Source organism: Mesocricetus auratus, unplaced genomic scaffold, assembly GCF_017639785.1.
Source record: "Mesocricetus auratus isolate SY011 unplaced genomic scaffold, BCM_Maur_2.0 Super-Scaffold_100003, whole genome shotgun sequence".
Lineage (NCBI taxonomy): Eukaryota > Metazoa > Chordata > Mammalia > Rodentia > Cricetidae > Mesocricetus > Mesocricetus auratus.
The window spans coordinates 11,385,071-11,398,060 of record NW_024429188.1 but is presented as its reverse complement, the minus strand read 5'-3'; the positions used below and the strand labels follow the sequence as shown (position 1 = coordinate 11,398,060).

The window sequence follows — 12,990 nt, the reverse complement described above, 5'->3', positions numbered from 1 at the left end:
GCTCCTAGATAAAGACTCTAGGATGGCATTTAAGGTAGTCACCAATCTCATTATATGGGGAGGACATTTAAGGTAGCCTCTCCACTATTGCTAAGATTCTTAGTTGGGGTCTTACTTGTGGATTTCTGGGAATTTCCCTAGTGCCAGGTTTCAGGAAGGCCTTTTCTTATAAATACAAGAATTGAGCAGAGACCTGGGGAAACTCTGAGTGCAAAATGTGATCCTGGGGGCAAGAACTCCAGGAAGGAAGAATATCAAGTATGAAGGTGATGAAAATGAGCTCCCGCATTGCTTGTTGAGGGATCAGCAGGATTATACAGTAACTAAAACAGGGTGATTCAAGGGGGACTTGGGAGAAGACAGTCACAATAGGGATAGTATCATAGATCTTTGAATTATCACAGGGACTTTGGCTTTTACTCTGTGAAGTGGGAACCACTGAAGAGCTTTGAGCAAAGAAGTTAGATGAAATGAAAGCTTTCAAAAAGTCTGGGTGGAGAGTCCAATGGGGATCCAGGTTAGAAGTCACACCATAGGAAATAATATCAATGAGTGTAAAATTATGGTGGTTTCAATCAGTGCAGTTTCTCTTTTCTCTACAATCTATCATATCTGTCTATTTCTTTTTAAATAAGGCTGGGAATATGGCTCAGTCCATAAAGCTTTTGCTGCGCAAGTGTAACATATTAAGCTCAAATCCCAAGAAACAACAACAACAACAATTTGGCATGGTAGCATGCATTTGTGATTCCAGTGCTCACACAGGGAGGTGAGAGGTAGAAACAGAAGAATCCCTATCTCAAACAAAGTTGAAAGTGGAGACCGACATCAAGGTTGTCCTCTGGCCCTAATATATGGTTCACTGTTTCACGCAATGCACAGACATGTGTTCACGAGCATGCACGCGTGCGCGCGCACACACACACACACACTGCTTCTAGGGATAACTTTTTCTTTCAAAACTTCCAGTAAGTGTTCAAAAGCTACTACTTTCAAAATTATTTCAAAGTCATGCCATAATTAATCAATTCACAAACACTATTTCAAGTAAATTATAAAATTAAACTTCAAGGAAGGACACATGTAATTTTTATGGTGCTAATTAATTTGAAAAACATAGACTTTTTTCGTGTTTAAATATAATTTTCTGTGTCAAGTCAATAGTATTTTGCATTGCAGGATTTATATTAAAAATTATAGTGGCATGAGCAGAGCATAGTGATGAACACCTGTAATCCAAGCAGTTTGAAAGAAGAGGGAGGAAGAACATGGCTAGCCTTGATTATGTTGCCAGACTCATGTCTAAAAACAGTATTATAATGGCAGCTAGAATTCTTTGAAAAGTACTAGAATCTTTTGCATCTTTTAGATTGCTTTATAGAAATTATTCTCATGGATTTTTTTTAAAACGTAGATACCTATTGTGACTCTTTTATTGGGCTTGTTTGTTAAGGGAAGACATTGCTCTAAATATAATATGACTCACAAACTGACAGCTATATTGACATTAGTGGGCATCCATGCTCATGTCTTACAATCTAAGCCAACTACTATAGGTAGAATTTTCCTCCAGCATTTCCCCATACCGACACAGTTTCTTTTAAGACACAGCCTTGACAACCAGAATGGATATGCAGAGACTGTATTAAAAGTTGCAGGAAGAAATATGGTATCAAGGAAAGAAATGAAGGGATATAAAGAAAAATAAAACACCACTACATAGATGTCTTGATACATCATTTTTCCAGATGTCAGCTATTCTTCTTGCTAGATATTTAAGAATAAATTATCCTTGCTTACGTGTACTATTTAGGTAGCTACAAGGTGTTTTCACACCCTAGAAGAATTTGTTCGGAGAGCTTGCAAAGTTCATCAGATATTTTAAATTCATTTTCATACATGTGTTTTAATATAGAGATTAAACTGATTTTTAAAAATATTATTATTTTATGTGTATGAGTATTGTCTGCGTTTGTGTATGTGCACCGCATGTGTACCTGGTGTCTGTCAAGGCTGGAAGAGAACCTGAAGTTACAGATGGTTGTAAGCCACCAGGTAGATGGGTGAAGGGAAACAATCCTGGGTCTGCTGTAAGAACAACCAGCACTCTTAACTGCTGAGCATTTCTCAAGCCCCTCTGAGCTAGCTTTCTTAATTATTAATTTAAATATCCCAATTGAAATGGAAAGCAGGAACCATGCTTGAAAACATAGTTAAAATTTAAGTAAAACTTTTAAAATATTTAGTTGATTTATTTTAATATGTTTTAAATTAAAATATAATTACATCACTTTCCCCATCCCTCTCTTCCCCCCAACCATTCCTGCGTTCTCCCTCTCCCTTTCAAATTGATTACCTCTTTTTTGTTTCTATTGCCACACATACAGACAAACACACAAAACTGCAAAGTTCATTTCCATTGTTTGTATGCATAGTGACCACATTATATTGAATAACAAATTATGGGGTTCATCCTTGGGAGAAGTCAATTCTCCCTCTCTTGGCAATCATTTATTGCCTGTAGTTCTTTGTGAAGTCCCCACCAACCCACCCACTTCCATACTAATTTATCTACTAAAATTGCCATTGTTGAGGTCTCATTTAGGCAGCCATTTCAGAACTATGAATGTCCATCTAGTGACCAATATGAAGACTTGTTTTCGTCTATCTCATGACTAGACACAGATCTACAAATATACTGGTAATATGACACCAGAAAAGAGGGTGCTGGGATCACCTGGAATTGTAATATGAAGCAGGTCATTTGGCGACTTCATTACTTTTTCCCACAACCCAGAACTCAGTGATGTGTTGTCAGCCTAACTACGTGGGAATCTGAGAAATAATGGTCTGTTTCTGTTCCTAGGAGGAAAACAAACCACAACAGGGTTTAATGGACACACGGCCTTGTCTGACATAGTAGTTGTTTAATGAGTAATAATTACTGTATCCTTGCTGTGCACTTATAATTTGAGTGAGGTAGAAATACTTTGGGTTCTAATTTGCCAATGAAGAAAAAAAAGTCAGATATGTTGAAGGTATTTCTCTCCTTGCATCACTCACCTTATCCTGTTAATACAAACAAAACCAAAAAACAACCTTGCTTTTTATCATATTAAATTTGGCTTATGGATGGGTAAGCAAATATTTCAAAGTACTATAGTTTAGCTTTTATGACTATGTGTTATAATCTGTTGATTTGAAAACACAGACTTTTTTTTCTTGTTTAAAAAAAGCCCTCCCACATACAAATATTCAAATACAATGAGTTGCAGGATTGACTAGTGCCTTGGTATAATGATGTCACTGATAAATACTGGTATTTTTCCACTTTCTGCTCTATTTTCAGCAAATCAGCTTACAACAGCAATTGGTTAGAAGATGGCTATATGGCTTCATATATCATCTCTTCACTAACTACATATGAGAGCAAGAAGTAGAATCCCCCCAACCCGTTGCACATACATACCCCTTACCACCTTATAATTTTAATCAACTATCAAAACTTCCTAGAAACATACTAGCAGATTCCCCTTTTTATCTCATTGGTAAAAATTGATTCCCATGACAGTCCTTAACTAATTGCTGGTAAAGTCAAGGATTCCCAAATTAGTCATTGACCAATAACATTAAAAAGTTAATGAATTTCTTTGATAAGCCCCATACTTCACCATACAATACTGTAAAGAGCATTAATTTGAACCAAAGGATAATAAAGCTCAAAAAATCTTTAAAAATGATCTCCCTCAAACCTTTCATTTTACAGATGGGTAAACTGAGTATCAAACTAGTTAATTGGTTTTTATTGAGTTATATAGCTAGATAAATGCAGAGGTAGAACTGAAGATGATTTTTTTGGTGAGGGCCAGTTCAGTGTGTACCTACATGTCATTGCATTGTAGTCAATTGACTATTGAATATGATATGATATGACAGATATTTCTCACATGGATTTTGGTTTCTGTATTGTATTATGATCTCTGTCTCTGCCTCTATCTCTGTCTCTATCTCTGTCTCTGTCCGTGACTGTCTGTCTGTTTCTCTCTCTCTCTCTTCTCCCCCCCTCGCTCTCTCTCTCTGTATGTGTGCATGCGTGTGTATACACGCATAAATTTCATTTTGTAGGAGTAATGCTGAGGAAATACCACAATGCTAACTAAAGATGATAAAATAATTTTTAGAATTTATAGAATGGTATGCTAAATGAATAAATATAAATGCAAAACTCTAGATGTGATTATGGTAAAAATATATTATATATGGGAAACTAGAAGACACAAATCTGTTGGTCAGCATTTGTTAACATTTAAATGAGGATTCCTGCTATATACCTACTTTCAAGCCTTGTCCTTTAGACTTAAGGATGTAGGTGATGTAGGGAAATGTCATGGAAATGTTAATTCACCATCAAACATTAGGCCATGTGTATATCTTATCCAGTAGTACTAAGTCAGGGACATAGTGAGTGAAGCCACCTCAAGTATTGACCTACCAGTCTATCTTCCTATTAAAGCATTATTTGAGTAACCAAATACAATGGGTTTCCTAGCAGTGAAGGTAAAGCCAAAGCTATGAAGTAAATGAATGGAGAAAGATTTATCACCTACAACAGGTAAGGAGAACATGAGAGTTATTTCCAAAGTTATGTACTTTCTGAACAAAAGAAAAACAGATTTTATTCAGGGGCACTGTAAATATTCATATAGGCAAGGCATTTGTACATAGGCACATTTCTGAGCCTGTGCAATTAAAGACTGCCTCCTGAGCATGCTCAGTTTGAAATCATAGTTCAAGAATGGCAGAAGACCCATACATATTGGAGCATACATACCTCAAAATTAAGGCACTACATTTATGTGGAAGACAAGAGATGTTTTGGAAATGTTTATTTTTCATGGTAAGGATGGCAGGCACGAACACCTCTAGGCATGTCCAACTTTGTCCACATACAAGAAATGAAAGCGTACTTGGAAGGTGTTTCAATATAGGAGCTTGTCTCCCAAGGTGCCTATGTGGCTTATTGGCTAACAAATTCCTGAAAAGAAAAACAGAAGAGAACCTGCCATCTATTTCTCAAACGAAATTTTAGACATGCACACATTCTTGCTCTGTACAATAGCCTGTGGAGCCAGGTAGGGTGGCACAGTCCTGAAAACCTGGCACTCAGAATGCAGGCAGTTCATTTCAAGGTCATCCTCAGCTCTATAGAATGTTTCAGGTCAGACTGGGCTACATGAAATCTTGTCTCAATCAATAAGCAAACAAAAACTTCTATGGATAAATAAATGAATTATATGGTACTTTCCAAACAGCCCTTTCAAAGATTCACTATATATGTTATTTTAAAGCAGTTGTTCTCACACACAGAATCAACTAGCCTGGGCTCATGGGGCTCACGGAGACTGAACTGACAACCAGGGAGCCTGTGTAGGACTGACCTAGGCACTACCCATATATGTGGCAGCTGTGTAGCTTGATCTTCTTGTGGGAATCCTAACAGTGGGAACAGGGGCTGTCATTCACTCTGACTGACTTTTGGGACCCTATTCCCCCTACTAGATTGCCTTGCCCAGCCTTAATACATGGGGAGATATCAATGGGAGACCTGCCCTTTCCTGAACAGAAATAGAGGAAAAGTGGATGGGGCCGTGGGTGGAAAAAGAGTGGTCTGAGGGGGGGGGACTGCAGCAGGGATATAGAATGAAAGAATGAATGAATGAATGAAAAAGCAGTGGTTCTCAACCTTCCTAATGCTACAACCCTTTAATACATTTCCTCATGTTGTGGTGACCCAACCATAAAATTATTTAGTTTCTGCTTCATAACTGTAATTTGGTGCTGTTATGAACTACAATGTAAATACCTGATATGTAGGTTAAATGGGGTGTCAACCCACAGGTTGAGAAGCACTTTTTTATTCTTTACTCATATATTACATCTGAATGCACTCTCCCCACTCACCTCCCCTCCTAACCTCTCTCCCCATCCACTCCTCCTCCTTTCCCTTGAGAAAGGGCAGGGCTTCCAGGGATAGCAATAAAACATGGCATATCAAGTTGCAGTAAGACTAGGTAGGCATCTCCCCTTATATTAAGACTGGATGAGGCAATCTAGTAGGAAGTAAAGGGTCCCAAAAATAGGTAAAAAATAGGTAAAAGACAGCCCATGATCCCACTGTTAGGAGTCCCCCAAGAACACCAAGCTACACAACCATAACATATATATGAACAGGAGTTAGGTCAGTCCCACGCAGGATCCTTGGTTGTTGGTATAGACTCTGTGAGCCCCTATGAGCCCAGGTTAGTTGGTTCTGGGAGTTTTCTTGGATAACAACTGATTTAAAGGTATGTGGAAATGTTGCCATTTGTTAAGAATCCTTAATTTATTTACCAAACTTAATTTACAAAAAAAACCCTCTTTCCCACTCACACCCCTTTTCTAGAAGGAAGAATGAAATACTTCTCTTGTTTTTAGCAACTCATAAACATGTACTTTTCTGAAAATTTTCTCCTGCCTTTAAAACTTTTGAGCAGAAATTGGGCTGAAAAAGCATTCCCCTAAAGTTTTTCTTGACACCCAGGAATGGGAAAAGAGAGGGTTTGTGCATTTGTTTAAGCATTTCTGCTTAAATTACTCTGTTAAGTTTCCTTTCCATTTCCATTAGGCTGTTGTGCTATATAGTTAAATATTCCCTGGGACTATATCAGACCCGTATACACACTGGCCTCTTGAAGTCAGTCAAAAAGCTGGAAGTAATTTTCTGTGATCCTGAGCACTCAGCCCTTCCCAGCTTGTTCTTATTACAAGGACCACTGGGCAGACTTGAACTCTGCCAGCACACAATTGTAGACCCATCATAATTTGGACCAGGAAAGGATAAGACTGTCTGATACAGAAGAGAAGTTTGTCTTAGCCTGACATGCACATACCCTCCCTTGCAGATCCTGAAGCAAAACTATCTTAGAGGAAGTATGCAGGCAGAGTGGTCTCAGGGAGCAACCCCATGATGAGGCCTTGAGTATTACATCAGATACAACTGGAAAACCAGGTGAAGAGCATTATCAAGTTGCACCCCCTCCCCCATAGAAAAGGTTCACCTCAGAGAGTGTTCTGGGGAACTTAGAAAAATGGGTCTCTAAATTTCCCTGTTCCGAGAGATAACAAGGTCCTGATATTTGACAGTAATGACTCTGTGAGAATCAACCCCCTATGTTTTGGGGTTGTGAATCCAGGAGTGTCTGAGGATGGGATTCCAATTCTCTACCAGAAAAGCCACTATATAGAAATGGAGAAGACCTTGTGTATCCAGAGGTAAGACATCCAAGTTGAACCAAAGGGAAATTGTTGAAACCCATGCAGAAAATGGTCACCATGGCAGTGGTTAGCAGAAGACATTTGTGATTTGCTCCCCTAGGTAGCTTTCGATTTGGTGCTCAATAAATCTCCGTTACCAGGGTCTAATGGTTTACTAAAGTTCAATCACTGCCTTGCTGAGGAGTTAAGTGGGTTATCCCAGAGCACAAAGGTTTTTGGTGACAGAATGAATGGAAGCCGCCCTTCTGATTGATTCCTTGTTTCTTTGGAAATTCAGGCCATTGTACTGTCTCAGCACACGGTTATATTTACCCTTGCTGTGGTACCAAATCACAAAAGCAAGGTGCCATGCCATTGTACCTACAGAGTTTGGACAGAACTTGAGATGTGTCTGGATTGCATAATAGTAATAACAGGGAGCAAATTCATTATAAAACAAAGTTGACAATGAGAGGAATGACTGCAACTTGTCGAAATTAACAAGAAGCCAAGAGAGGCTTAAATGAGATCGGGCTTTTGATGCATGCTTTTTCCTCTTGTAATCTGGGCTTCTTTCACTTTCTCAATTTGAAACAGTGCAGTTTGGTGTTGTGCTTGGAAGCTGGGCTGTGTAGTTGTCATCATGGGAACTTAGAGCCTTTCTTACCGTAACAATTTTTGAGGTAGTAATGGAGGAGTGCTAAAGAGCGAATCAAATTCAATGGGCCTTTGTGGCCACACTGAGGGCTACTCCATATAGGGTTTTTAATGTTGCTAGTGATGCTTCCATTGCCCCTGATTTTCTCATATAGTGGAAAATAGGGAACTGGTAAAGTAAAAGGAGAAAGGATGATTTCTTGAAATTTAAGTATTGCATTTCTGAAATATTTCTTAGGAACTGGTTCATTTTGTCAACATTCCTTTCTCAGTGCACTTAAAGGGCACTATTTATTCAGGAGGGAGTTGACACAGGGCCTCACTTTTTAGGCCAGACTGACCTTAAACTCACAACAAATTTCCTGCCTTAGTCTCCCAAGAGCTGGGAGTACAGAACTCAGCAGCCCCAAACAGAACCATTTTGATGAGTTAGTAGTAATATGCATAGATAGGTGCCCAGTGCAAAACAGCCTTTTTCTTTTTTTTGAATCTTTTTTTTTAATCATGGACCTCATCCATTTCCAAAGTCACCAAGGACACACTTTCAGTTTTCATAGCTTTTTTGGTCTTTTTAAAAAAATTTTAAATTAGAAACAAGGTTGCTTCACATGTCAATCCCAGCTCCCTCTCCTTCTCCCTTCCCTCCTCCCATGCCCTCCCACCAGCCCCCTCCCCCAACCCCCATTCCTTTCCCGAGGGAGGGTGAGGCCCTCCATGGGGAGTGTCCATAGTCTGTCATTTCATTCAGGGTAGGGCCTAGGCCCTCCCCCCAAGAGTCCAGGCTGAGGTTTATCTTTTTAAAAAAGGTTTTTTATTTATTACGTATACAGTGTTCTACCAGCATGTATGCTGAAGGCCAGAAGAGGGCACCAAATCTCATTACAGATGGTTGTGAGTCACCATGTGGTTGCTGGGAATTGAACTCAATAACTGAACAGTCAGTTCCCTTAAACTCTGAGCCTTCTCTCCAGTCCTCAAACAAACTTTTTCTATAAGAGAACCCTCTCTATCTTTTCCTCCTCCCTGAATTTTAATTGCCCATATTCTTTCCAATTTTTGTTTTAAAAAAGGGAAATTTTGCTTTGAGAACATGTCTGTGATTTGTTGAAAGCAACGGAATGAGTACCAAAAGGTCTCAGATGCCCTTGTTCTCCCATGTGAACAGGTCCCATGACCATGGTGTATTTGTCAATATTCAGCCACAACACCACTACATTTTTCTTGTCTCTTTGTACTTTAAAGTAACTGTTGTCTCTTTCTCAGAGATTAAACAGAAGCCCAGGTCACCCAAAGACTGATATTTCTCTGCACTAGAATATTTATTTCTATATGAATGAGCACTAACTCAATGCTGAACATACAGAGATTAGCAGGATTCTTTGATCCAGTTGATGTGGCCCTATCAGAATTCCATCACGTCTGGCAGCCCTGAGATCTGCCAGTTTATTACTAAAACTAAATGCAGATGAGCTCTATTGAAGTCAGTTTTAAAGCATGTGCTTATGTATTCACAAACTTAAATCGTCACTCGGTCTGAAATCCTCGAGGCTTCTCTAAAGATGTAGAATATCTGGTTTTAAACTAAGCATTCTAACCTGTAAAATGTCATCAAAAAAAGGGTGGAAGATTGCAGCACTCTTTAGAACATGGCAGTCAACACAGACGAGATGATCACATTTTGAACATCTTAGACAAAATGTCTCAATGGAAATACTATTAGTTGGAGTTTGTGCTGCTCTGTCCTAAACAGATGTTCTCCAGCTGTGAGAGTTGTAACAACAACGAAAAATGCACCCAAATCCTGCTAATGGACAGACCTCTGAAACAGCCTTCTAAGGGTTTAAAATATTTAGATTGTTTAAAAGTTCTCAGGGATTAAAAATGAATATTCCAGGTGTCAGTCACAACTAGTTGACCATCTATTTGAAATACTTGGAGTATTAGAAAGAATTATATATTTAGCACATTTCACCAATGAGAAGGTGTTAGGGAAATGCAAGAATGGGCCAATTTGTCAGAGTACAATCCCCATTCCATCTGTGATTGGTCTTGAGATTGATGAATTCATTTTCATTACAACCAAATCAATTCTGGGTTCCTTCCTTGAAGTCTTCTGAGTAGTTACTTTCATTTTGGCAAAATCTGGCCTTGGAGGACTGAGGTCAAAAGATCACCAGGAAACAGGCCTGTGACTTCTTGAGCTTTTGACATTTAACCACCAGGGGCTGCTCTGACACTGTTATGAGCTTTTCACTTCTGGTCCAAATTCCACTGGTGAAGTTTGTACAGACAGATTTCCTTTCTGTTGCTTTGACTTTTCCTTGCTCGATACAGTTCCCTGGTGGTCTGCTGTTTAGAGTGGATGATTAATTATAGCTAAGGAGGAACTGCTGAAAGAAAAAAAATCCGATAGATCACTGTTTTGCTTCCCTCTCTATTTCCAAATTCTTAATCTTGTTCTATTTCTTTTAATTAAACGAGAAGTAGTTGGAGTAGAAAGAGTGGTGTAATTTCCTACTGGCACTGGCTAATTTTCATTATTTTATTCTCCATGTTAATGCATTTTCAAAAACGTTTCTGAAGGTTTTATTTTAAAAATGAAAAGAAGAAAGAGAAAAAGAAACCAAAAACATTCCACAGTCCTTCTACATTACTTATATTCTTCCATATTTACCAGAATTTTATTGTTGCTTTTATTCCATTCTCTGTGTTATATTTTTGAATCTTTGCTTTTTGTTTTTTAAGTCCTTCTCTTTATCTAACAAACCAAGCCCCAAATTAGTGGAAAGAGTAATTGTAGTTAAGTAAAAAGCAATTGGAAATGATATTTCTGCATCTTGAGCAACTAAAAATCAATTGAAATTATTCCTTTAAAAAGTAATCCAGTTTCTATGTAGGAGAACACTTTCTGTCTTCTCGGGCACAGACCTGGTAAGGACCAGGTATCTATGGTGAGTTGAATGAGAATGGCCCCCATAGGCTCATAGATTTGAATGCTTGGTCACCAGGGAGTGGCACTATTTGGAAGAGGTGTAGCCCTGTTGGGGGAAGTGTGTCACTGGAAGAGGGCTTTTTAATTTTCTAAAGTTAAAGCCAGGTCCAGTGACTTGCTCTTCCTGCTGTCTGTTAGAACTCTTAGCTGCTTCTCCAGCACCATATCTGCCTGTGTGCCACTATGCTCTCCACCAAGAAGATAATGGACTAACCTTGTAAGCAAGTCCCAATTAAAGTTGCTGTGATCGTGGCATCTTTTTACAGCAATAGAACACTGACTAAAACACCATCTAAAACCACCTTTTTTGGTACACATGCTACTACTTACAAGATGCCCTAGTTAGGAAAGTAAATCACTGCATCAAGAAATAAAGTCCAGGGCTGGAGATGTGGCTCAATTCAATTAATTGAGTTTTTCTCTTCTGAATCTTCAGGCAAGCTTTAATAAATCACAGATAATATATCACTATAGTTTAGCACGATCTCCAGCCCTGCAGCTCATGCCTGTGATCCCAGCCCTGGAGAAGTAGACGTGAGAGAATCAGGAGTTCAACGTCATTTTGGTCTAGATAGTGAGTCTCTGGCTAGTCTGAGCTACATGAAACCCTGTTTCCAAGTTCAAAAAGAGAAAGGGCATACAGTTTGGAAACCATTGAAGATTCTACACTAATAAATACTTATTTTGTCTTTCTTTGCTCTTTCTTTTTTCTTTCGTCTCCTCCTTCTCTTCTTGCAACAAACTGTACAGATGACTTGGGGAATCTTATCACTGCATTTTTTGCAAAATTCTACATCAATTTGAATAAGACATAACTGAAATGTATGTCTACTATAGACTATTCAATTCAACCAGGATGAAAATTTTCTATTTGTAGTAAAAAATTATTTATTTTTGTAAAGAAATTCTTGAGAGAACATGAAACATTAAAAGATTTTGATATCATCATGTCTACAGACAGGAATTGCCACTACAAGTTTTGAAATTGATATTTGTGTCTTAAGACTGCAAAATTATGTAGTCATAATAGCCAAGATCAACAATAGACATGACGAAGGGAATACCCGGTGGCTTATATCCTGAAATAAAAAATAATATAGCCGTACTGTGTCCTTGTAACATGTTTCACTAAGTACTTTGACAGAAGTGGGATTCCAGTGAAAGTGCTGGATCTCTTCCCTGTAGCAGGTTATGCTTTTCGACTTGTCCCTATGGGAGAAAGAATACCAGAAACCATTTGCCCATGAGTAATAACTTATTAAACCATCATGATTTAACATGGCATATTTTTCTCTCAATTTGCATGCCTGACAGTCGACTTCCTAAATATCACATGCACGCTGAGCCACAGAAGAAAAATAGACCCACTGAAGTAGCATTAGGTCAGCTTTGTGGGATGCATTAGCGACCTGTCTGAACAAAGACAGGGGACTTAGGCACAGAAAATCACAGCATGGCCCTGGACCCTGGGAGGTGGCCCTATCGCATACCAAATGCATTGTATGACTCATTATTAAACATGCCAAGAACAGACGATTTCCAGGCAAAGGGAATGTGCACTGATTAAACCACAATTAGGTATGTAAGAATTGTATTGCTTTTCCTTAAGGAGCTCCCGTACCATTTCTAACTGCTTGTGAATACCATGTGTCAAATGAGCAAAGCAATTGTATTAAGATAAAATTGTTACTTTTAAAGACAGGTGGTTAAATTAATATAACCCTGAGACCAGGTATACTTTACTAAATTGCACAGACTTTAAACGATCACCTCTCAGCTAGAAAAGATGTTACCATAGCAACACCTTTGTTAAAGGCATAGGATCCAAAAGGATACTCATCTAGAGATGAAACCATATTCATTAACTATGGGTGATATTACTTGGACTTAAATATAATTAAGAGCATGGTTTTAGAGAAGGGACTTTTAGGAAACTTGCAGCTGTGTTCATTTCTAGTAGATATTTCCACCTCTTTATTACCAGTATGTTCTTAAATGTAGCACTTTAGTCTTTTTACTTTTTTATTGTAACAGGATCTTTCTCAAAT

The 12,990-nt window shown here is 38.4% G+C and overlaps 1 protein-coding gene across 4 annotated transcripts in view; it reads left to right on the top strand.

The window, feature by feature from the left end:
• Positions 1-12,990, top strand: part of Mid1 (midline 1) — a 342,361-nt gene that overhangs the window by 160,529 nt on the left and 168,842 nt on the right. The window contains exon 1 of one of the 4 annotated variants that reach the window (XM_040744029.1): positions 7,172-7,311. The exons of the other annotated variants lie outside the window; for them this stretch is intronic. The gene's annotated coding sequence lies outside the window, so the exon portion shown is untranslated. Of the gene's footprint in view, positions 1-7,171; positions 7,312-12,990 lie in introns of those variants that run through there. 4 annotated transcript variants of the gene reach the window in all.